Below are 26932 nucleotides of genomic sequence, written 5' to 3' on the forward strand. Positions count from 1 at the left end.
GGGTTTCAAATTAGCTCAGAGACCGTTCCATAAACCCAATATGTAATAGACACGACCTACTCCTTGCTCAGTGAACTGGACTCAACACCCCCTATTCACCGCCCAAGAATATATCTGACTAGTAAGAATGTTAAAACCTATGTATTGATATCTCTCTGTAAGTGAGTCAAGTGGGTGTAAAGCGGCATACACACAGCAGTGAAAAGCAGCTAAACCCCTTTATAAAAATCAATCACTTTTAAAAACCCGTGAAACAAAGACAGTGAAAGAGAGAGAAATTCTTACTAAATTCGTTCAGGGGCTGTGATGCCACCTGGATTGACCATATCTAGACCCACAGCTGATAGAGACATAAGGGTGGACAGTCTTGGGGCTGAGAGGTTTGGTGAGGTTGGGTGAGCAAACGCAGACCCTTTAAAGTAATACTGCGTGGTTCCCATCCCATGGGTCCCAAATCTCCAGGTTCAAGGGCATCTTCCTACTTCGAAAACATGCATGAGAAACCCAGAAGATGGTGCACCGTGTGATCGGGAAAGGTTTCTAAAACGCACCTCATTTCTCATCTCCTTGTGCTTGGGTTCGCCATTCCAGCCGCTTTACTAGCAATCTCCCTCCTTGGAGAATCAGCACCTTTAACCTCCTGTTCCGTACAGGTTGCAATTTGTCCTGAGGATGAACGGGAAGAGGGGGAACCAATGAGACACTAGCTCTAGGTGTTGGGACAGGCACAGGTCACTCTATTTTCCCATCAGGAAGAAGAATTAACCACAGGCTCAGCCTGCCGCCCGGGACCAAAATAGGGCCTGAAGCAATCCTGCGCTTTTGCGGCCAGCTCCCAAGAAAGCGAGTTGAAAAATGGATCTCAGGGGCACTGCAATTCACAAACCTGCAGAGTTATAAATGATAACTCTCGTCCTCAAATATATTGAGGGAAGGCAACGAAGAGGATTTGAAAGCAAGGCAGAATTGCAGGAAACAGATTTCAGGAGGTAGATTCAAATCGCCTTTAAAGCACGGGAAAAGCGGCAAAACCTCGACAATGATGCCCTTGGCCAAAAAGGGCGTATGCGTTTTTTCCTGAATATATTCAGGAAAAAACGCATGCGCCCTTTTTGGCCAACCAAGCAACCTGGAAAGGCAAATCAGCGCTACAAAGAAGTCTCGCTTCCCATCGGTCAAAAGGGCCATGCTGAATAAAGTGTCAAAACCAGAAATGCAGGACAGGCCATGGAGAAACGGGAGCCTTGCTACGCTGATGGGCGGGATGTAAATTGCCAACAGCCACTCTGGAGAAGTGTACGGTGTGTCCTGAAACATCGAAAAAACTCAGCTTAGAGAGCATAGGGCACTTCCACTCATGGGCGTATAAATTGGGAAAACTAAAAATCAGCAAGACACAGGCACCCCAAAGTTTAGGGCTGCTCTGTTGACAAGAACCTCCACTTCGTTACACCCTAAATATCCCAGGAAAGAGAAAAATGGATAAAGAAGTTGTGGTCCTTATGTACAATGGAATATCACTCAGCCATGAAATCAACGTCATAAGGCTAGTAGCAGCATGATAAGTGGATTTAGGTACGACGATTCTAAGTGAAATAAGTCACACAGAAAAAGACACTTATCATAAGATATCACTTATAGAGGGAATGTAAAAACCGCGACCCTTGAACTGAATTACAAAACAGAACAGAGTCACACGTTTAGAAAACACACTATGGCTGCTTAACGGGAAAGGTGAGGTGGGGTGATCCATAAAAGAAGGGTTTCAAATTAGCTCAGAGACCGTTCCATAAACCCAATATGTAATAGACACGACCTACTCCTTGCTCAGTGAACTGGACTCAACACCCCCTATTCACCGCCCAAGAATATATCTGACTAGTAAGAATGTTAAAACCTATGTATTGATATCTCTCTGTAAGTGAGTCAAGTGGGTGTAAAGCGGCATACACACAGCAGTGAAAAGCAGCTAAACCCCTTTATAAAAATCAATCACTTTTAAAAACCCGTGAAACAAAGACAGTGAAAGAGAGAGAAATTCTTACTAAATTCGTTCAGGGGCTGTGATGCCACCTGGATTGACCATATCTAGACCCACAGCTGATAGAGACATAAGGGTGGACAGTCTTGGGGCTGAGAGGTTTGGTGAGGTTGGGTGAGCAAACGCAGACCCTTTAAAGTAATACTGCGTGGTTCCCATCCCATGGGTCCCAAATCTCCAGGTTCAAGGGCATCTTCCTACTTCGAAAACATGCATGAGAAACCCAGAAGATGGTGCACCGTGTGATCGGGAAAGGTTTCTAAAACGCACCTCATTTCTCATCTCCTTGTGCTCGGGTTCGCCATTCCAGCCGCTTTACTAGCAATCTCCCTCCTTGGAGAATCAGCACCTTTAACCTCCTGTTCCGTACAGGTTGCAATTTGTCCTGAGGATGAACGGGAAGAGGGGGAACCAATGAGACACTAGCTCTAGGTGTTGGGACAGGCACAGGTCACTCTATTTTCCCATCAGGAAGAAGAATTAACCACAGGCTCAGCCTGCCGCCCGGGACCAAAATAGGGCCTAAAGCAATCCTGCGCTTTTGCGGCCAGCTCCCAAGAAAGCGAGTTGAAAAATGGAGCTCAAGGGCACTGCAATTCACAAACCTGCAGAGTTATAAATGATAACTCTCGTCCTCAAATATATTGAGGGAAGGAAACGAAGAGGATTTGAAAGCACGGCAGAATTGCAGGAAACAGATTTCAGGAGGTAGATTCAAATCGCCTTTAAAGCACGGGAAAAGCGGCAAATCCTCGACAATGATGCCCTTGGCCAAAAAGGGCGTATGCGTTTTTTCCTGAATATATTCAGGAAAAAACGCATACGCCCTTTTTGGCCAACCAAGCAACCTGGAAAGGCAATTCAGCGCTACAAAGAAGTCTCGCTTCCCATCGGTCAAAAGGGCCATGCTGAATAAAGTGTCAAAACCAGAAATGCAGGACAGGCCATGGAGAAACGGGAGCCTTGCTACGCTGATGGGCGGGATGTAAATTGCCAACAGCCACTCTGGAGAAGTGTACGATGTGTCCTGAAACATCGAAAAAACTCAGCTTAGTGAGCATAGGGCACTTCCACTCATGGGCGTATAAATTGGGAAAACTAAAAATCAGGAAGACACAGGCACCCCAAAGTTTAGGGCTGCTTTGTTGACAAGAACCTCCACTTCGTTACACCTTAAATATCCCAGGAAAGAGAAAAATGGATAAAGAAGTTGTGGTCCTTATGTACAATGGAATATCACTCAGCCATGAAATCAACGTCATAAGGCTAGTAGCAGCATGATGAGTGGATTTAGGTACGACGATTCTAAGTGAAATAAGTCACACAGAAAAAGACACTTATCATAAGATATCACTTATAGAGGGAATGTAAAAATTGCTACCCTTGAACTGAATTACAAAACAGAACAGAGTCACACGTTTAGAAAACACACTATGGCTGCTTAACGGGAAAGGTGAGGTGGGGTGATGCATAAAAGAAGGGGTTCAAATTAGCTCAGAGACCGTTCCATAAACCCAATATGTAACAGACACGACCTACTCCTTGCTCAGTGAACTGGACTCAACACCCCCTATTCACCACACAAGAATATATCTGACTAGTAAGAATGTTAAAACCTATGTATTGATATCACTCTGTAAGTGAGTCAAGTGGGTGTAAAGTGGCATAAACACAGCAGAGAAAAGCAGCTAAACCCCTTTATAAAAATCAATCACTTTTAAAAACCCGTGAAACAAAGACAGTGAAAGAGAGAGAAATTCTTACTAAATTCGTTCAGTGGCTGTGATGCCACCTGGATTGACCATATCTAGACCCACAGCTGATTGAGACATAAGGGTGGACACTCTTGGGGCTGAGAGGTTTGGTGAGGTTGGGTGAGCAAACGCAGACCCTTTAGAGTAATACTGTGTGGTACCCATCCCATGGGTCCCAAATCTCCAGATTCAAGGGCATCTTCCTACATCGAAAACATGCATGAGAAACCCAGAAGATGGTACACCGTGTGATCGGGAAAGGTTTCTAAAACGCACCTCATTTCTCATCTCCTTGTGCTCGGGTTCGCCATTCCAGCCGCTTTACTAGCAATCTCCCTCCTTGGAGAATCAGCACCTTTAACCTCCTGTTCCGTACAGGTTGCAATTTGTCCTGAGGATGAACGGGAAGAGGGGGAACCAATGAGACACTAGCTCTAGGTGTTGGGACAGGCACAGGTCACTCTATTTTCCCATCAGGAAGAAGAATTAACCACAGGCTCAGCCTGCCGCCCGGGACCAAAATAGGGCCTAAAGCAATCCTGCGCTTTTGCGGCCAGCTCCCAAGAAAGCGAGTTGATAAATGGAGCTCAGGGGCACTGCAATTCACAAACCTGCAGAGTTATAAATGATAACTCTCGTCCTCAAATATATTGAGGGAAGGCAACGAAGAGGATTTGAAAGCACGGCAGAATTGCAGGAAACAGATTTCAGGAGGTAGATTCAAATCGCCTTTAAAGCACGAGAAAAGCGGCAGAACCTCGACAATGATGCCCTTGGCCAAAAAGGGCGTATGCGTTTTTTCCTGAATATATTCAGGAAAAAACGCATACGCCCTTTTTGGCCAACCAAGCAACCTGGAAAGGCAAATCAGCGCTACAAAGAAGTCTCGCTTCCCATCGGTCAAAAGGGCCATGCTGAATAAAGTGTCAAAACCAGAAATGCAGGACAGGCCATGGAGAAACGGGAGCCTTGCTACGCTGATGGGCGGGATGTAAATTGCCAACAGCCACTCTGGAGAAGTGTACGGTGTGTCCTGAAACATCGAAAAAACTCAGCTTAGAGAGCATAGGGCACTTCCACTCATGGGCGTATAAATTGGGAAAACTAAAAATCAGCAAGACAGAGGCACCCCAAAGTTTAGGGCTGCTCTGTTGACAAGAACCTCCACTTCGTTACACCCTAAATATCCCAGGAAAGAGAAAAATGGATAAAGAAGTTGTGGTCCTTATGTACAATGGAATATCACTCAGCCATGAAATCAACGTCATAAGGCTAGTAGCAGCATGATGAGTGGATTTAGGTACGACGATTCTAAGTGAAATAAGTCACACAGAAAAAGACACTTATCATAAGATATCACTTATAGAGGGAATGTAAAAACCGCGACACTTGAACTGAATTACAAAACAGAACAGAGTCACACGTTTAGAAAACACACTATGGCTGCTTAACGGGAAAGGTGAGGTGGGGTGATGCATAAAAGAAGGGTTTCAAATTAGCTCAGAGACCGTTCCATAAACCCAATATGTAATAGACACGACCTACTCCTTGCTCAGTGAACTGGACTCAACACCCCCTATTCACCGCCCAAGAATATATCTGACTAGTAAGAATGTTAAAACCTATGTATTGATATCTCTCTGTAAGTGAGTCAAGTGGGTGTAAAGCGGCATAAACACAGCAGTGAAAAGCAGCTAAACCCCTTTATAAAAATCAATCACTTTTAAAAACCCGTGAAACAAAGACAGTGAAAGAGAGAGAAATTATTACTAAATTCGTTCAGGGGCTGTGATGCCACCTGGATTGACCATATCTAGACCCACAGCTGATAGAGACATAAGGGTGGACACTCTTGGGGCTGAGAGGTTTGGTGAGGTTGGGTGAGCAAACGCAGACCCTTTAAAGTAATACTGCGTGGTTCCCATCCCATGGGTCCCAAATCTCCAGGTTCAAGGGCATCTTCCTACTTCGAAAACATGCATGAGAAACCCAGAAGATGGTGCACCGTGTGATCGGGAAAGGTTTCTAAAACGCACCTCATTTCTCATCTCCTTGTGCTCGGGTTCGCCATTCCAGCTGCTTTACTAGCAATCTCCCTCCTTGGAGAATCAGCACCTTTAACCTCCTGTTCCGTACAGGTTGCAATTTGTCCTGAGGATGAACGGGAAGAGGGGGAACCAATGAGACACTAGCTCTACGTGTTGGGACAGGCACAAGTCACTCTATTTTCCCATCAGGAAGAAGAATTAACCACAGGCTCAGCCTTCCGCCCGGAACCAGAATAGGGCCTGAAGCAATCCTGCGCTTTTGCGGCCAGCTCCCAAGAAAGCGACTTGAAAAATGGAGCGCAGGGGCACTGCAATTCACAAACCTGCAGAGTTATAAATGATAACTCTCGTCCTCAAATATATTGAGGGAAGGCCACGAAGAGGATTTGAAAGCAAGGCAGAATTGCAGGAAACAGATTTCAGGGGGAAGATTCGAATCGCCTTTAAAGCACGGGAAAAGCAGCAAAACCTCGACAATGATGCCCTTGGCCAAAAAGGGCGTATGCGTTTTTTCCTGAATATATTCAGGAAAAAACGCATACGCCCTTTTTGGCCAACCAAGCAACCTGGAAAGCCAATCAGCGCTACAAAGAAGTCTCGCTTCCCATCGGTCAAAAGGGCCATGCTGAATAAAGTGTCAAAACCAGAAATGCAGGACAGGCCATGGAGAAACGGGAGCCTTGCTACGCTGATGGGCGGAATGTAAATTGCCAACAGACACTCTGGAGAAGTGTACGGTGTGTCCTGAAACATCGAAAAAACTCAGCTTAGAGAGCATAGGGCACTTCCACTCATGGGCGTATAAATTGGGAAAACTAAAAATCAGCAAGACACAGGCACCCCAAAGTTTAGGGCTGCTCTGTTGACAAGAACCTCCACTTCGTTACACCCTAAATATCCCAGGAAAGAGAAAACTGGATAAAGAAGTTGTGGTCCTTATGTACAATGGAATATCACTCAGCCATGAAATCAACGTCATAAGGCTAGTAGCAGCATGATGAGTGGATTTAGGTACGACGATTCTAAGTGAAATAAGTCACACAGAAAAAGACACTTATCATAACATATAACTTACAGAGGGAATGTAAAAATTGCTACCCTTGAACTGAATTACAAAACAGAACTGAGTCACACGTTTAGAAAACACACTATGGCTGCTTAACGGGAAAGGTGAGGTGGGGTGATGCATAAAAGAAGGGGTTCAAATTAGCTCAGATACCGTTCCATAAACCCAATATGTAACAGACACGACCTACTCCTTGCTCAGTGAACTGGACTCAACACCCCCTATTCACCACCCAAGAATATATCTGACTAGTAAGAATGTTAAAACCTATGTATTGATATCACTCTGTAAGTGAGTCAAGTGGGTGTAAAGCGGCATAAACACAGCAGTGAAAAGCAGCTAAACCCCTTTATAAAAATCAGTCACTTTTAAAAACCCGTGAAACAAAGACAGTGAAAGAGAGAGAAATTCTTACTAAATTCGTTCAGGGGCTGTGATGCCACCTGGATTGACCATATCTAGACCCACAGCTGATTGAGACATAAGGGTGGACAGACACTCTTGGGGCTGAGAGGTTTGGTGAGGTTGGGAGAGGAAACGCAGACCCTTTAAAGTAATACTGCGTGGTTCCCATCTCATGGGTCCCAAATCTCCAGGTTCAAGGGCATCTTCCCACTTCGAAAACATGCATGAGAAACCCAGAAGATGGTGCACCGTGTGATCGGCAAAGGTTTCTAAAACGCACCTCATTTCTCATCTCCTTGTGCTTGGGTTCGCCATTCCAGCCGCTTTACTAGCAATCTCCCTCCTTGGAGAATCAGCACCTTTAACCTCCTGTTCCGTACAGGTTGCAATTTGTCCTGAGGATGAACGGGAAGAGGGGGAACCAATGAGACACTAGCTCTAGGTGTTGGGACAGGCACAGGTCACTCTATTTTCCCATCAGGAAGAAGAATTAACCACAGGCTCAGCCTGCCGCCCGGGACCAAAATAGGGCCTGAAGCAATCCTGCGCTTTTGCGGCGAGCTCCCAAGAAAGCGAGTTGAAAAATGGAGCTCAGGGGCACTGCAATTCACAAACCTGCAGAGTTATAAATGATAACTCTCGTCCTCAAATATATTGAGGGAGGGCTTCCCTGGTGGCGCAGTGGTTGAGAATCTGCCTGCTAATGCAGGGGACACGGGTTCGAGCCCTGGTCTGGGAAGATCCCACATGCCACGGAGCAGCTGGGCCCGTGAGCCACAACTACTGAGCCTGCGCATCTGGAGCCTGTGCCCCGCAACGGGAGGGGCCGCGATAGTGAAAGGCCCGCGCACCGCGATGAAGAGCGGTCCCCGCACCGCGATGAAGAGTGGCCCCCGCTTGCCGCAACTAGAGAAAGCCCTCGCACGAACTGAAGACCCAACACAGCCAAAAATAAATAAATAAATAAAGTAGCTATAAAAAAAAATTAAAAAAAAAAAAAAAAAAAAAAAAAAAAAATATATTGAGGGAAGGCCACGAAGAGGATTTGAAAGCAAGGCAGAATTGCAGGAAACAGATTTCAGGAGGTAGATTCAAATCGCCTTTAAAGCACGGGAAAAGCGGCAAAACCTCGACAATGATGCCCTTGGCCAAAAAGGGCGTATGCGTTTTTTCCTGAATATATTCAGGAAAAAATGCATACGCCCTTTTTGGCCAACCAAGCAACCTGGAAAGGCAAATCAGCGCTACAAAGAAGTCTCGCTTCCCATCGGTCAAAAGGGCCATGCTGAATAAAGTGTCAAAACCAGAAATGCAGGACAGGCCATGGAGAAACGGGAGCCTTGCTACGCTGATGGGCGGGATGTAAATTGCCAACAGCCACTCTGGAGAAGTGTACGATGTGTCCTGAAACATCGAAAAAACTCAGCTTAGAGAGCATAGGGCACTTCCACTCATGGGCGTATAAATTGGGAAAACTAAACATCAGCAAGACACAGGCACCCCAAAGTTTAGGGCTGCTCTGTTGACAAGAACCTCCACTTCGTTACACCCTAAATATCCCAGGAAAGAGAAAACTGGATAAAGAAGTTGTGGTCCTTGTGTACAATGGAATATCACTCAGCCATGAAATCAACGTCATAAGGCTAGTAGCAGCATGATGAGTGGATTTAGGTACGACGATTCTAAGTGAAATAAGTCACACAGAAAAAGACACTTATCATAAGATATCACTTATAGAGGGAATGTAAAAACCGCGACCCTTGAACTGAATTACAAAACAGAACAGAGTCACACGTTTAGAAAACACACTATGGCTGCTTAACGGGGAAGGTGAGGTGGGGTGATGCATAAAAGAAGGGGTTCAAATTAGCTCAGAGACCGTTCCATAAACCCAATATGTAACAGACACGACCTACTCCTTGCTCAGTGAACTGGACTCAACACCCCCTATTCACCACCCAAGAATATATCTGACTAGTAAGAATGTTAAAACCTATGTATTGATATCACTCTGTAAGTGAGTCATGTGGGTGTAAAGCGGCATACACACAGCAGTGAAAAGCAGCTAAACCCCTTTATAAAAATCAATCACTTTTAAAAACCCGTGAAACAAAGACAGTGAAAGAGAGAGAAATTCTTACTAAATTCGTTCAGGGGCTGTGATGCCACCTGGATTGACCATATCTAGACCCACAGCTGATTGAGACATAAGGGTGGACACTCTTCGGGCTGAGAGGTTTGGTGAGGTTGGGTGAGCAAACGCAGACCCTTTAGAGTAATACTGCGTGGTTCCCATCCCATGGGTCCCAAATCTCCAGATTCAAGGGCATCTTCCTACATCGAAAACATGCATGAGAAACCCAGAAGATGGTACACCGTGTGATCGGGAAAGGTTTCTAAAACGCACCTCATTTCTCATCTCCTTGTGCTCGGGTTCGCCATTCCAGCCGCTTTACTAGCAATCTCCCTCCTTGGAGAATCAGCACCTTTAACCTCCTGTTCCGTACAGGTTGCAATTTGTCCTGAGGATGAACGGGAAGAGGGGGAACCAATGAGACACTAGCTCTAGGTGTTGGGACAGGCACAGGTCACTCTATTTTCCCATCAGGAAGAAGAATTAACCACAGGCTCAGCCTTCCACCCGGAACCAGAATAGGGCCTGAAGCAATCCTGCGCTTTTGCGGCCAGCTCCCAAGAAAGCGAGTTGAAAAATGGAGCTCAGGGGCACTGCAATTCACAAACCTGCAGAGTTATAAATCATAACTCTCGTCCTCAAATATATTGAGGGAAGGCCACGAAGAGGATTTGAAAGCAAGGCAGAATTGCAGAAAACAAATTTCAGGAGGTAGATTCGAATCGCCTTTAAAGCACGGGAAAAGCAGCAAAACCTCGACAATGATGCCCTTGGCCAAAAAGGGCGTATGCGTTTTTTCCTGAATATATTCAGGAAAAAACGCATACGCCCTTTTTGGCCAACCAAGCAACCTGGAAAGGCAAATCAGCTCTACAAAGAAGTCTCGCTTCCCATCGGTCAAAAGGGCCATGCTGAATAAAGTGTCAAAACCAGAAATGCAGGACAGGCCATGGAGAAACGGGAGCCTTGCTACGCTGATGGGCGGGATGTAAATTGCCAACAGCCACTCTGGAGAAGTGTACGGTGTGTCCTGAAACATCGAAAAAACTCAGCTTACACAGCATAGGGCACTTCCAATCATGGGCGTATAAATTGGGAAAACTAAAAATCAGCAAGACACAGGCACCCCAAAGTTTAGGGCTGCTCTGTTGACAAGAACCTCCACTTCGTTACACCCTATATATCCCAGGAAAGAGAAAAATGGATAAAGAAGTTGTGGTCCTTATGTACAATGGAATATCACTCAGCCATGAAATCAACGTCATAAGGCTAGTAGCAGCATGATGAGTGCATTTAGGTACGACGATTCTAAGTGAAATAAGTCACACAGAAAAAGACACTTATCATAAGATATCACTTATAGAGGGAATGTAAAAACCGCGACCTTGAACTGAATTACAAAACAGAACAGAGTCACACGTTTAGAAAACACACTATGGCTGCTTAACGGGAAAGGTGAGGTGGGGTGATGCATAAAACAAGGGTTTCAAATTAGCTCAGAGACCGTTCCATAAACCCAATATATAATAGACACGACCTACTCCTTGCTCAGTGAACTGGACTCAACACCCCCTATTCACCGCTCAAGAATATATCTGACTAGTAAGAATCTTAAAACCTATGTATTGATATCTCCCTGTAAGTGAGTCAAGTGGGTGTAAAGCGGCATACACACAGCAGTGAAAAGCAGCTAAACCCCTTTATAAAAATCAATCACTTTTAAAAACCCGTGAAACAAAGACAGTGAAAGAGAGAGAAATTCTTACTAAATTCGTTCAGGGGCTGTGATGCCACCTGGATTGACCATATCTAGACCCACAGCTGATAGAGACATAAGGGTGGACGCTCTTGGGGCTGAGAGGTTTGGTGAGGTTGGGTGAGCAAACGCAGACCCTTTAAAGTAATACTGCGTGGTTCCCATCCCATGGGTCCCAAATCTCCAGGTTCAAGGGCATCTTCCCACTTCGAAAACATGCATGAGAAACCCAGAAGATGGTGCACCGTGTGATCGGTAAAGGTTTCTAAAACGCACCACATTTCTCATCTCCTTGTGCTCGGGGTCGCCATTCCAGCCGCTTTACTAGCAATCTCCCTCCTTGGAGAATCAGCACCTTTAACCTCCTGTTCCGTACAGGTTGCAATTTGTCCTGAGGATGAACGGGAAGAGGGGGAACCAATGAGACACTAGCTCTAGGTGTTGGGACAGGCACAGGTCACTCTATTTTCCCATCAGGAAGAAGAATTAACCACAGGCTCAGCCTGCCGCCCGGGACCAAAATAGGGCCTGAAGCAATCCTGCGCTTTTGCGGCCAGCTCCCAAGAAAGCGAGTTGAAAAATGGAGCTCAGGGGCACTGCAATTCACAAACCTGCAGAGTTATAAATGATAACTCTCGTCCTCAAATATATTGAGGGAAGGCAACGAAGAGGATTTGAAATCACGGCAGAATTGAAGGAAACAGATTTCAGGAGGTAGATTCAAATCGCCTTTAAAGCACGAGAAAAGCGGCAGAACCTCGACAATGATGCCCTTGGCCAAAAAGGGCGTATGCGTTTTTTCCTGAATATATTCAGGAAAAAACGCATACGCCCTTTTTGGCCAACCAAGCAACCTGGAAAGGCAAATCAGCGCTACAAAGAAGTCTCGCTTCCCATCGGTCAAAAGGGCCATGCTGAATAAAGTGTCAAAACCAGAAATGCAGGACACGCCATGGAGAAACGGGAGCCTTGCTACGCTGATGGGCGGGATGTAAATTGCCAACAGCCACTCTGGAGAAGTGTACGGTGTGTCCTGAAACATCGAAAAAACTCAGCTTAGAGAGCATAGGGCACTTCCACTCATGGGCGTATAAATTGGGAAAACTAAACATCAGCAAGACACAGGCACCCCAAAGTTTAGGGCTGCTCTGTTGACAAGAACCTCCACTTCGTTACACCCTAAATATCCCAGGAAAGAGAAAACTGGATAAAGAAGTTGTGGTCCTTATGTACAATGGAATATCACTCAGCCAGGAAATCAACGTCATAAGGCTAGTAGCAGCATGATGAGTGGATTTAGGTACGACGATTCTAAGTGAAATAAGTCACACAGAAAAAGACACTTATCCTAAGATATCACTTATAGAGGGAATGTAAAAACCGCGACACTTGAACTGAATTACAAAACAGAACAGAGTCACACGTTTAGAAAACACACTATGGCTGCTTAACGGGAAAGGTGAGGTGGGGTGATGCATAAAAGAAGGGTTTCAAATTAGCTCAGAGACCGTTCCATAAACCCAATATGTAATAGACACGACCTACTCCTTGCTCAGTGAACTGGACTCAACACCCCCTATTCACCGCCCAAGAATATATCTGACTAGTAAGAATGTTAAAACCTATGTATTGATATCTCTCTGTAAGTGAGTCAAGTGGGTGTAAAGCGGCATAAACACAGCAGTGAAAAGCAGCTAAACCCCTTTATAAAAATCAATCACTTTTAAAAACCCGTGAAACAAAGACAGTGAAAGAGAGAGAAATTATTACTAAATTCGTTCAGGGGCTGTGATGCCACCTGGATTGACCATATCTAGACCCACAGCTGATAGAGACATAAGGGTGGACACTCTTGGGGCTGAGAGGTTTGGTGAGGTTGGGTGAGCAAACGCAGACCCTTTAAAGTAATACTGCGTGGTTCCCATCCCATGGGTCCCAAATCTCCAGGTTCAAGGGCATCTTCCTACTTCGAAAACATGCATGAGAAACCCAGAAGATGGTGCACCGTGTGATCGGGAAAGGTTTCTAAAACGCACCTCATTTCTCATCTCCTTGTGCTCGGGTTCGCCATTCCAGCTGCTTTACTAGCAATCTCCCTCCTTGGAGAATCAGCACCTTTAACCTCCTGTTCCGTACAGGTTGCAATTTGTCCTGAGGATGAACGGGAAGAGGGGGAACCAATGAGACACTAGCTCTACGTGTTGGGACAGGCACAAGTCACTCTATTTTCCCATCAGGAAGAAGAATTAACCACAGGCTCAGCCTTCCGCCCGGAACCAGAATAGGGCCTGAAGCAATCCTGCGCTTTTGCGGCCAGCTCCCAAGAAAGCGACTTGAAAAATGGAGCGCAGGGGCACTGCAATTCACAAACCTGCAGAGTTATAAATGATAACTCTCGTCCTCAAATATATTGAGGGAAGGCCACGAAGAGGATTTGAAAGCAAGGCAGAATTGCAGGAAACAGATTTCAGGGGGAAGATTCGAATCGCCTTTAAAGCACGGGAAAAGCAGCAAAACCTCGACAATGATGCCCTTGGCCAAAAAGGGCGTATGCGTTTTTTCCTGAATATATTCAGGAAAAAACGCATACGCCCTTTTTGGCCAACCAAGCAACCTGGAAAGCCAATCAGCGCTACAAAGAAGTCTCGCTTCCCATCGGTCAAAAGGGCCATGCTGAATAAAGTGTCAAAACCAGAAATGCAGGACAGGCCATGGAGAAACGGGAGCCTTGCTACGCTGATGGGCGGAATGTAAATTGCCAACAGACACTCTGGAGAAGTGTACGGTGTGTCCTGAAACATCGAAAAAACTCAGCTTAGAGAGCATAGGGCACTTCCACTCATGGGCGTATAAATTGGGAAAACTAAAAATCAGCAAGACACAGGCACCCCAAAGTTTAGGGCTGCTCTGTTGACAAGAACCTCCACTTCGTTACACCCTAAATATCCCAGGAAAGAGAAAACTGGATAAAGAAGTTGTGGTCCTTATGTACAATGGAATATCACTCAGCCATGAAATCAACGTCATAAGGCTAGTAGCAGCATGATGAGTGGATTTAGGTACGACGATTCTAAGTGAAATAAGTCACACAGAAAAAGACACTTATCATAACATATAACTTACAGAGGGAATGTAAAAATTGCTACCCTTGAACTGAATTACAAAACAGAACTGAGTCACACGTTTAGAAAACACACTATGGCTGCTTAACGGGAAAGGTGAGGTGGGGTGATGCATAAAAGAAGGGGTTCAAATTAGCTCAGATACCGTTCCATAAACCCAATATGTAACAGACACGACCTACTCCTTGCTCAGTGAACTGGACTCAACACCCCCTATTCACCACCCAAGAATATATCTGACTAGTAAGAATGTTAAAACCTATGTATTGATATCACTCTGTAAGTGAGTCAAGTGGGTGTAAAGCGGCATAAACACAGCAGTGAAAAGCAGCTAAACCCCTTTATAAAAATCAGTCACTTTTAAAAACCCGTGAAACAAAGACAGTGAAAGAGAGAGAAATTCTTACTAAATTCGTTCAGGGGCTGTGATGCCACCTGGATTGACCATATCTAGACCCACAGCTGATTGAGACATAAGGGTGGACAGACACTCTTGGGGCTGAGAGGTTTGGTGAGGTTGGGAGAGGAAACGCAGACCCTTTAAAGTAATACTGCGTGGTTCCCATCTCATGGGTCCCAAATCTCCAGGTTCAAGGGCATCTTCCCACTTCGAAAACATGCATGAGAAACCCAGAAGATGGTGCACCGTGTGATCGGCAAAGGTTTCTAAAACGCACCTCATTTCTCATCTCCTTGTGCTTGGGTTCGCCATTCCAGCCGCTTTACTAGCAATCTCCCTCCTTGGAGAATCAGCACCTTTAACCTCCTGTTCCGTACAGGTTGCAATTTGTCCTGAGGATGAACGGGAAGAGGGGGAACCAATGAGACACTAGCTCTAGGTGTTGGGACAGGCACAGGTCACTCTATTTTCCCATCAGGAAGAAGAATTAACCACAGGCTCAGCCTGCCGCCCGGGACCAAAATAGGGCCTGAAGCAATCCTGCGCTTTTGCGGCGAGCTCCCAAGAAAGCGAGTTGAAAAATGGAGCTCAGGGGCACTGCAATTCACAAACCTGCAGAGTTATAAATGATAACTCTCGTCCTCAAATATATTGAGGGAGGGCTTCCCTGGTGGCGCAGTGGTTGAGAATCTGCCTGCTAATGCAGGGGACACGGGTTCGAGCCCTGGTCTGGGAAGATCCCACATGCCACGGAGCAGCTGGGCCCGTGAGCCACAACTACTGAGCCTGCGCATCTGGAGCCTGTGCCCCGCAACGGGAGGGGCCGCGATAGTGAAAGGCCCGCGCACCGCGATGAAGAGCGGTCCCCGCACCGCGATGAAGAGTGGCCCCCGCTTGCCGCAACTAGAGAAAGCCCTCGCACGAACTGAAGACCCAACACAGCCAAAAATAAATAAATAAATAAAGTAGCTATAAAAAAAAATTAAAAAAAAAAAAAAAAAAAAAAAAAAAAAAAAAATATATTGAGGGAAGGCCACGAAGAGGATTTGAAAGCAAGGCAGAATTGCAGGAAACAGATTTCAGGAGGTAGATTCAAATCGCCTTTAAAGCACGGGAAAAGCGGCAAAACCTCGACAATGATGCCCTTGGCCAAAAAGGGCGTATGCGTTTTTTCCTGAATATATTCAGGAAAAAATGCATACGCCCTTTTTGGCCAACCAAGCAACCTGGAAAGGCAAATCAGCGCTACAAAGAAGTCTCGCTTCCCATCGGTCAAAAGGGCCATGCTGAATAAAGTGTCAAAACCAGAAATGCAGGACAGGCCATGGAGAAACGGGAGCCTTGCTACGCTGATGGGCGGGATGTAAATTGCCAACAGCCACTCTGGAGAAGTGTACGATGTGTCCTGAAACATCGAAAAAACTCAGCTTAGAGAGCATAGGGCACTTCCACTCATGGGCGTATAAATTGGGAAAACTAAACATCAGCAAGACACAGGCACCCCAAAGTTTAGGGCTGCTCTGTTGACAAGAACCTCCACTTCGTTACACCCTAAATATCCCAGGAAAGAGAAAACTGGATAAAGAAGTTGTGGTCCTTGTGTACAATGGAATATCACTCAGCCATGAAATCAACGTCATAAGGCTAGTAGCAGCATGATGAGTGGATTTAGGTACGACGATTCTAAGTGAAATAAGTCACACAGAAAAAGACACTTATCATAAGATATCACTTATAGAGGGAATGTAAAAACCGCGACCCTTGAACTGAATTACAAAACAGAACAGAGTCACACGTTTAGAAAACACACTATGGCTGCTTAACGGGGAAGGTGAGGTGGGGTGATGCATAAAAGAAGGGGTTCAAATTAGCTCAGAGACCGTTCCATAAACCCAATATGTAACAGACACGACCTACTCCTTGCTCAGTGAACTGGACTCAACACCCCCTATTCACCACCCAAGAATATATCTGACTAGTAAGAATGTTAAAACCTATGTATTGATATCACTCTGTAAGTGAGTCATGTGGGTGTAAAGCGGCATACACACAGCAGTGAAAAGCAGCTAAACCCCTTTATAAAAATCAATCACTTTTAAAAACCCGTGAAACAAAGACAGTGAAAGAGAGAGAAATTCTTACTAAATTCGTTCAGGGGCTGTGATGCCACCTGGATTGACCATATCTAGACCCACAGCTGATTGAGACATAAGGGTGGACACTCTTCGGGCTGAGAGGTTTGGTGAGGTTGGGTGAGCAAACGCAGACCCTTTAGAGTAATACTGCGTGGTTCCCATCCCATGGGTCCCAAATCTCCAGATTCAAGGGCATCTTCCTACATCGAAAACATGCATGAGAAACCCAGAAGATGGTACACCGTGTGATCGGGAAAGGTTTCTAAAACGCACCTCATTTCTCATCTCCTTGTGCTCGGGTTCGCCATTCCAGCCGCTTTACTAGCAATCTCCCTCCTTGGAGAATCAGCACCTTTAACCTCCTGTTCCGTACAGGTTGCAATTTGTCCTGAGGATGAACGGGAAGAGGGGGAACCAATGAGACACTAGCTCTAGGTGTTGGGACAGGCACAGGTCACTCTATTTTCCCATCAGGAAGAAGAATTAACCACAGGCTCAGCCTTCCACCCGGAACCAGAATAGGGCCTGAAGCAATCCTGCGCTTTTGCGGCCAGCTCCCAAGAAAGCGAGTTGAAAAATGGAGCTCAGGGGCACTGCAATTCACAAACCTGCAGAGTTATAAATCATAACTCTCGTCCTCAAATATATTGAGGGAAGGCCACGAAGAGGATTTGAAATCAAGGCAGAATTGCAGAAAACAAATTTCAGGAGGTAGATTCGAATCGCCTTTAAAGCACGGGAAAAGCAGCAAAACCTCGACAATGATGCCCTTGGCCAAAAAGGGCGTATGCGTTTTTTCCTGAATATATTCAGGAAAAAACGCATACGCCCTTTTTGGCCAACCAAGCAACCTGGAAAGGCAAATCAGCTCTACAAAGAAGTCTCGCTTCCCATCGGTCAAAAGGGCCATGCTGAATAAAGTGTCAAAACCAGAAATGCAGGACAGGCCATGGAGAAACGGGAGCCTTGCTACGCTGATGGGCGGGATGTAAATTGCCAACAGCCACTCTGGAGAAGTGTACGGTGTGTCCTGAAACATCGAAAAAACTCAGCTTACACAGCATAGGGCACTTCCAATCATGGGCGTATAAATTGGGAAAACTAAAAATCAGCAAGACACAGGCACCCCAAAGTTTAGGGCTGCTCTGTTGACAAGAACCTCCACTTCGTTACACCCTATATATCCCAGGAAAGAGAAAAATGGATAAAGAAGTTGTGGTCCTTATGTACAATGGAATATCACTCAGCCATGAAATCAACGTCATAAGGCTAGTAGCAGCATGATGAGTGCATTTAGGTACGACGATTCTAAGTGAAATAAGTCACACAGAAAAAGACACTTATCATAAGATATCACTTATAGAGGGAATGTAAAAACCGCGACCTTGAACTGAATTACAAAACAGAACAGAGTCACACGTTTAGAAAACACACTATGGCTGCTTAACGGGAAAGGTGAGGTGGGGTGATGCATAAAACAAGGGTTTCAAATTAGCTCAGAGACCGTTCCATAAACCCAATATATAATAGACACGACCTACTCCTTGCTCAGTGAACTGGACTCAACACCCCCTATTCACCGCTCAAGAATATATCTGACTAGTAAGAATCTTAAAACCTATGTATTGATATCTCCCTGTAAGTGAGTCAAGTGGGTGTAAAGCGGCATACACACAGCAGTGAAAAGCAGCTAAACCCCTTTATAAAAATCAATCACTTTTAAAAACCCGTGAAACAAAGACAGTGAAAGAGAGAGAAATTCTTACTAAATTCGTTCAGGGGCTGTGATGCCACCTGGATTGACCATATCTAGACCCACAGCTGATAGAGACATAAGGGTGGACGCTCTTGGGGCTGAGAGGTTTGGTGAGGTTGGGTGAGCAAACGCAGACCCTTTAAAGTAATACTGCGTGGTTCCCATCCCATGGGTCCCAAATCTCCAGGTTCAAGGGCATCTTCCCACTTCGAAAACATGCATGAGAAACCCAGAAGATGGTGCACCGTGTGATCGGTAAAGGTTTCTAAAACGCACCACATTTCTCATCTCCTTGTGCTCGGGGTCGCCATTCCAGCCGCTTTACTAGCAATCTCCCTCCTTGGAGAATCAGCACCTTTAACCTCCTGTTCCGTACAGGTTGCAATTTGTCCTGAGGATGAACGGGAAGAGGGGGAACCAATGAGACACTAGCTCTAGGTGTTGGGACAGGCACAGGTCACTCTATTTTCCCATCAGGAAGAAGAATTAACCACAGGCTCAGCCTGCCGCCCGGGACCAAAATAGGGCCTGAAGCAATCCTGCGCTTTTGCGGCCAGCTCCCAAGAAAGCGAGTTGAAAAATGGAGCTCAGGGGCACTGCAATTCACAAACCTGCAGAGTTATAAATGATAACTCTCGTCCTCAAATATATTGAGGGAAGGCAACGAAGAGGATTTGAAATCACGGCAGAATTGAAGGAAACAGATTTCAGGAGGTAGATTCAAATCGCCTTTAAAGCACGAGAAAAGCGGCAGAACCTCGACAATGATGCCCTTGGCCAAAAAGGGCGTATGCGTTTTTTCCTGAATATATTCAGGAAAAAACGCATACGCCCTTTTTGGCCAACCAAGCAACCTGGAAAGGCAAATCAGCGCTACAAAGAAGTCTCGCTTCCCATCGGTCAAAAGGGCCATGCTGAATAAAGTGTCAAAACCAGAAATGCAGGACACGCCATGGAGAAACGGGAGCCTTGCTACGCTGATGGGCGGGATGTAAATTGCCAACAGCCACTCTGGAGAAGTGTACGGTGTGTCCTGAAACATCGAAAAAACTCAGCTTAGAGAGCATAGGGCACTTCCACTCATGGGCGTATAAATTGGGAAAACTAAACATCAGCAAGACACAGGCACCCCAAAGTTTAGGGCTGCTCTGTTGACAAGAACCTCCACTTCGTTACACCCTAAATATCCCAGGAAAGAGAAAACTGGATAAAGAAGTTGTGGTCCTTATGTACAATGGAATATCACTCAGCCAGGAAATCAACGTCATAAGGCTAGTAGCAGCATGATGAGTGGATTTAGGTACGACGATTCTAAGTGAAATAAGTCACACAGAAAAAGACACTTATCCTAAGATATCACTTATAGAGGGAATGTAAAAATTGCTACCCTTGAACTGAATTACAAAACAGAACAGAGTCACACGTTTAGAAAACACACTATGGCTGCTTAACGGGAAAGGTGAGGTGGGGTGATGCATAAAAGAAGGGGTTCAAATTAGCTCAGAGACCGTTCCATAAACCCAATATGTAACAGACACGACCTACTCCTTGCTCAGTGAACTGGACTCAACACCCCCTATTCACCACACAAGAATATATCTGACTAATAAGAATGTTAAAACCTATGTATTGATATCACTCTGTAAGTGAGTCAAGTGGGTGTAAAGTTGCATAAACACAGCAGTGAAAAGCAGCTAAACCCCTTTTTAAAAATCAATCACTTTTAAAAACCCGTGAAACAAAGACAGTGAAAGAGAGAGAAATTCTTACTAAATTCGTTCAGGGGCTGTGATGCCACCTGGATTGACCATATCTAGACCCACAGCTGATAGAGACATAAGGGTGGACACTCTTGGGGCTGAGAGGTTTGGTGAGGTTGGGTGAGCAAACGCAGACCCTTTAAAGTAATACTGCGTGGTTCCCATCCCATGGGTCCCAAATCTCCAGGTTCAAGGGCATCTTCCTACTTCGAAAACATGCATGAGAAACCCAGAAGATGGTGCACTGCGTGATCGGGAAAGGTTTCTAAAACGCACCTCATTTCTCATCTCCTTGTGCTCGGGTTCGCCATTCCAGCCGCTTTACTAGCAATCTCCCTCCTTGGAGAATCAGCACCTTTAACCTCCTGTTCCGTACAGGTTGCAATTTGTCCTGAGGATGAACGGGAAGAGGGGGAACCAATGAGACACTAGCTCTAGGTGTTGGGACAGGCACAGGTCACTCTATTTTCCCATCAGGAAGAAGAATTAACCACAGGCTCAGCCTGCCGCCCGGGACCAAAATAGGGCCTGAAGCAATCCTGCGCTTTTGCGGCGAGCTCCCAAGAAAGCGAGTTGAAAAATGGAGCTCAGGGGCACTGCAATTCACAAACCTTCAGAGTTATAAATGATAACTCTCGTCCTCAAATATATTGAGGGAAGGCCACGAAGAGGATTTGAAAGCAAGGCAGAATTGCAGGAAACAGATTTCAGGAGGTAGATTCAAATCGCCTTTAAAGCACGGGAAAAGCGGCAAAACCTCGACAATGATGCCCTTGGCCAAAAAGGGCGTATGCGTTTTTTCCTGAATATATTCAGGAAAAAACGCATACGCCCTTTTTGGCCAACCAAGCAACCTGGAAAGGCAAATCAGCGCTACAAAGAAGTCTCGCTTCCCATCGGTCAAAAGGGCCATGCTGAATAAAGTGTCAAAACCAGAAATGCAGGACAGGCCATGGAGAAACGGGAGCCTTGCTACGCTGATGGGCGGGATGTAAATTGCCAACAGCCACTCTGGAGAAGTGTACGGTGTGTCCTGAAACATCGAAAAAACTCAGCTTAGAGAGCATAGGGCACTTCCACTCATGGGCGTATAAATTGGGAAAACTAAAAATCAGCAAGACACAGGCACCCCAAAGTTTAGGGCTGCTCTGTTGACAAGAACCTCCACTTCGTTACACCCTAAATATCCCAGGAAAGAGAAAACTGGATAAAGAAGTTGTGGTCCTTATGTACAATGGAATATCACTCAGCCATGAAATCAACGTCATAAGGCTAGTAGCAGCATGATGAGTGGATTTAGGTACGACGATTCTAAGTGAAATAAGTCACACAGAAAAAGACACTTATCCTAAGATATCACTTATAGAGGGAATGTAAAAATTGCTACCCTTGAACTGAATTACAAAACAGAACAGAGTCACACGTTTAGAAAACACACTATGGCTGCTTAACGGGGAAGGTGAGGTGGGGTGATGCATAAAAGAAGGGGTTAAAATTAGCTCAGAGACCGTTCCATAAACCCAATATGTAACAGACACGACCTACTCCTTGCTCAGTGAACTGGACTCAACACCCCCTATTCACCACCCGAGAATATATCTGACTAGTAAGAATGTTAAAACCTATGTATTGATATCACTCTGTAAGTGAGTCATGTGGGTGTAAAGCGGCATACACACAGCAGTGAAAAGCAGCTAAACCCCTTTATAAAAATCAATCACTTTTAAAAACCCGTGAAACAAAGACAGTGAAAGAGAGAGAAATTCTTACTAAATTCGTTCAGGGGCTGTGATGCCACCTGGATTGACCATATCTAGACCCACAGCTGATTGAGACATAAGGGTGGACACTCTTCGGGCTGAGAGTTTTGGTGAGGTTGGGTGAGCAAACGCAGACCCTTTAGAGTAATACTGCGTGGTTCCCATCCCATGGGTCCCAAATCTCCAGATTCAAGGGCATCTTCCTACATCGAAAACATGCATGAGAAACCCAGAAGATGGTACACCGTGTGATCGGGAAAGGTTTCTAAAACGCACCTCATTTCTCATCTCCTTGTGCTCGGGTTCGCCATTCCAGCCGCTTTACTAGCAATCTCCCTCCTTGGAGAATCAGCACCTTTAACCTCCTGTTCCGTACAGGTTGCAATTTGTCCTGAGGATGAACGGGAAGGGGGGAACCAATGAGACACTAGCTCTAGGTGTTGGGACAGGCACAGGTCACTCTATTTTCCCATCAGGAAGAAGAATTAACCACAGGCTCAGCCTTCCACCCGGAACCAGAATAGGGCCTGAAGCAATCCTGCGCTTTTGCGGACAGCTCCCAAGAAAGCGAGTTGAAAAATGGAGCTCAGGGGCACTGCAATTCACAAACCTGCAGAGTTATAAATCATAACTCTCGTCCTCAAATATATTGAGGGAAGGCCACGAAGAGGATTTGAAATCAAGGCAGAATTGCAGAAAACAAATTTCAGGAGGTAGATTCGAATCGCCTTTAAAGCACGGGAAAAGCAGCAAAACCTCGACAATGATGCCCTTGGCCAAAAAGGGCGTATGCGTTTTTTCCTGAATATATTCAGAAAAAAACACATACGCCCTTTTTGGCCAACCAAGCAACCTGGAAAGGCAAATCAGCGCTACAAAGAAGTCTCGCTTCCCATCGGTCAAAAGGGCCATGCTGAATAAAGTGTCAAAACCAGAAATGCAGGACACGCCATGGAGAAACGGGAGCCTTGCTACGCTGATGGGCGGGATGTAAATTGCCAACAGCCACTCTGGAGAAGTGTACGGTGTGTCCTGAAACATCGAAAAAACTCAGCTTAGAGAGCATAGGGCACTTCCCCTCATGGGCGTATAAATTGGGAAAACTAAAAATCAGCAAGACACAGGCACCCCAAAGTTTAGGGCTGCTCTGTTGACAAGAACCTCCACTTCGTTACACCCTAAATATCCCAGGAAAGAGAAAACTGGATAAAGAAGTTGTGGTCCTTATGTACAATGGAATATCACTCAGCCAGGAAATCAACGTCATAAGGCTAGTAGCAGCATGATGAGTGGATTTAGGTACGACGATTCTAAGTGAAATAAGTCACACAGAAAAAGACACTTATCCTAAGATATCACTTATAGAGGGAATGTAAAAATTGCTACCCTTGAACTGAATTACAAAACAGAACAGAGTCACACGTTTAGAAAACACACTATGGCTGCTTAACGGGAAAGGTGAGGTGGGGTGATGCATAAAAGAAGGGGTTCAAATTAGCTCAGATACCGTTCCATAAACCCAATATGTAACAGACACGACCTAATCCTTGCTCAGTGAACTGGACTGAACACCCCCTATTCACCACCAAAGAATATATCTGACTAATAAGAATGTTAAAACCTATGTATTGATATCACTCTGTAAGTGAGTCAAGTGGGTGTACAGCGGCATAAACACAGCAGTGAAAAGCAGCTAAACCCCTTTATAAAAATCAGTCACTTTTAAAAACCCGTGAAACAAAGACAGTGAAAGAGAGAGAAATTCTTACTAAATTCGTTCAGGGGCTGTGATGCCACCTGGATTGACCATATCTAGACCCACAGCTGATTGAGACATAAGGGTGGACAGACACTCTTGGGGCTGAGAGGTTTGGTGAGGTTGGGAGAGGAAACGCAGACCCTTTAAAGTAATACTGCGTGGTTCCCATCTCATGGGTCCCAAATCTCCAGGTTCAAGGGCATCTTCCCACTTCGAAAACATGCATGAGAAACCCAGAAGATGGTGCACCGTGTGATCGGGAAAGGTTTCTAAAACGCACCTCATTTCTCATCTCCTTGTGCTTGGGTTCGCCATTCCAGCCGCTTTACTAGCAATCTCCCTCCTTGGAGAATCAGCACCTTTAACCTCCTGTTCCGTACAGGTTGCAATTTGTCCTGAGGATGAACGGGAAGAGGGGGAACCAATGAGACACTAGCTCTAGGTGTTGGGACAGGCACAGGTCACTCTATTTTCCCATCAGTAAGAAGAATTAACCACAGGCTCAGCCTGCCGCCCGGGACCAAAATAGGGCCTGAAGCAATCCTGCGCTTTTGCGGCGAGCTCCCAAGAAAGCGAGTTGAAAAATGGAGCTCAGGGGCACTGCAATTCACAAACCTGCAGAGTTATAAATGATAACTCTCGTCCTCAAATATATTGAGGGAAGGCCACGAAGAGGATTTGAAAGCAAGGCAGAATTGCAGGAAACAGATTTCAGGAGGTAGATTCAAATCGCCTTTAAAGCACGGGAAAAGCGGCAAAACCTCGACAATGATGCCCTTGGCCAAAAAGGGCGTATGCGTTTTTTCCTGAATATATTCAGGAAAAAACGCATACGCACTTTTTGGCCAACCAAGCAACCTGGAAAGGCAAATCAGCGCTACAAAGAAGTCTCGCTTCCCATCGGTCAAAAGGGCCATGCTGAATAAAGTGTCAAAACCAGAAATGCAGGACAGGCCATGGAGAAACGGGAGCCTTGCTACGCTGATGGGCGGGATGTAAATTGCCAACAGCCACTCTGGAGAAGTGTACGATGTGTCCTGAAACATCGAAAAAACTCAGCTTAGAGAGCATAGGGCACTTCCACTCATGGGCGTATAAATTGGGAAAACTAAACATCAGCAAGACACAGGCACCCCAAAGTTTAGGGCTGCTCTGTTGACAAGAACCTCCACTTCGTTACACCCTAAATATCCCAGGAAAGAGAAAACTGGATAAAGAAGTTGTGGTCCTTATGTACAATGGAATATCACTCAGCCAGGAAATCAACGTCATAAGGCTAGTAGCAGCATGATGAGTGGATTTAGGTACGACGATTCTAAGTGAAATAAGTCACACAGAAAAAGACACTTATCATAAGATATCACTTATAGAGGGAATGTAAAAACCGCGACCCTTGAACTGAATTACAAAACAGAACAGAGTCACACGTTTAGAAAACACACTATGGCTGCTTAACGGGAAAGGTGAGGTGGGGTGATGCATAAAAGAAGGGTTTCAAATTAGCTCAGAGACCGTTCCATAAACCCAATATGTAACAGACACGACCTACTCCTTGCTCAGTGAACTGGACTCAACACCCCCTATTCACCGCCCAAGAATATATCTGACTAGTAAGAATGTTAAAACCTATGTATTGATATCTCTCTGTAAGTGAGTCAAGTGGGTGTAAAGCGGCATAAACACAGCAGTGAAAAGCAGCTAAACCCCTTTATAAAAATCAATCACTTTTAAAAACCCGTGAAACAAAGACAGTGAAAGAGAGAGAAATTCTTACTAAATTCGTTCAGGGGCTGTGATGCCACCTGGATTGACCATATCTAGACCCACAGCTGATTGAGACATAAGGGTGGACACTCTTGGGGCTGAGAGGTTTGGTGAGGTTGGGTGAGCAAACGCAGACCCTTTAGAGTAATACTGCGTGGTACCCATCCCATGGGTCCCAAATCTCCAGGTTCAAGGGCATCTTCCTACTTCGAAAACATGCATGAGAAACCCAGAAGATGGTACACCGTGTGATCGGGAAAGGTTTCTAAAACGCACCTCATTTCTCATCTCCTTGTGCTCGGGTTCCCCATTCCAGCCGCTTTACTAGCAATCTCCCTCCTTGGAGAATCAGCACCTTTAACCTCCTGTTCCGTACAGGTTGCAATTTGTCCTGAGGATGAACGGGAAGAGGGGGAACCAATGAGACACTAGCTCTAGGTGTTGGGACAGGCACAGGTCACTCTATTTTCCCATCAGGAAGAAGAATTAACCACAGGCTCAGCCTGCCGCCCGGGACCAAAATAGGGCCTGAAGCAATCCTGCGCTTTTGCGGCCAGCTCCCAAGAAAGCGAGTTGAAAAATGGATCTCAGGGGCACTGCAATTCACAAACCTGCAGAGTTATAAATGATAACTCTCGTCCTCAAATATATTGAGGGAAGGCAACGAAGAGGATTTGAAAGCAAGGCAGAATTGCAGGAAACAGATTTCAGGAGGTAGATTCAAATCGCCTTTAAAGCACGGGAAAAGCGGCAAAACCTCGACAATGATGCCCTTGGCCAAAAAGGGCGTATGCGTTTTTTCCTGAATATATTCAGGAAAAAACGCATGCGCCCTTTTTGGCCAACCAAGCAACCTGGAAAGGCAAATCAGCGCTACAAAGAAGTCTCGCTTCCCATCGGTCAAAAGGGCCATGCTGAATAAAGTGTCAAAACCAGAAATGCAGGACAGGCCATGGAGAAACGGGAGCCTTGCTACGCTGATGGGCGGGATGTAAATTGCCAACAGCCACTCTGGAGAAGTGTACGGTGTGTCCTGAAACATCGAAAAAACTCAGCTTAGAGAGCATAGGGCACTTCCACTCATGGGCGTATAAATTGGGAAAACTAAAAATCAGCAAGACACAGGCACCCCAAAGTTTAGGGCTGCTCTGTTGACAAGAACCTCCACTTCGTTACACCCTAAATATCCCAGGAAAGAGAAAAATGGATAAAGAAGTTGTGGTCCTTATGTACAATGGAATATCACTCAGCCATGAAATCAACGTCATAAGG

The 26932-nt window shown here is 45.5% G+C and overlaps 1 long non-coding RNA gene across 1 annotated transcript in view; it reads right to left on the reverse strand.

The window, feature by feature from the left end:
- Nucleotides 1-11199: 11199 nt before the first annotated feature.
- The window catches only part of LOC309621356, a 36342-nt gene continuing 20609 nt past the window's right edge, over nucleotides 11200-26932 (reverse strand). Inside the window, exons 2-3 of the long non-coding RNA XR_014239961.1 lie at nucleotides 18894-19008; nucleotides 11200-11595 (exon numbers count right to left, since the gene is read on the reverse strand). This is a non-coding gene — a long non-coding RNA (uncharacterized lncRNA). The remainder of the gene's footprint in view (nucleotides 11596-18893; nucleotides 19009-26932) is intronic.

The sequence above is a fragment of the Balaenoptera borealis genome (genome assembly GCF_965194805.1).
Source record: "Balaenoptera borealis genome assembly, contig: HAP1_SCAFFOLD_339, whole genome shotgun sequence".
NCBI lineage: Eukaryota > Metazoa > Chordata > Mammalia > Artiodactyla > Balaenopteridae > Balaenoptera > Balaenoptera borealis.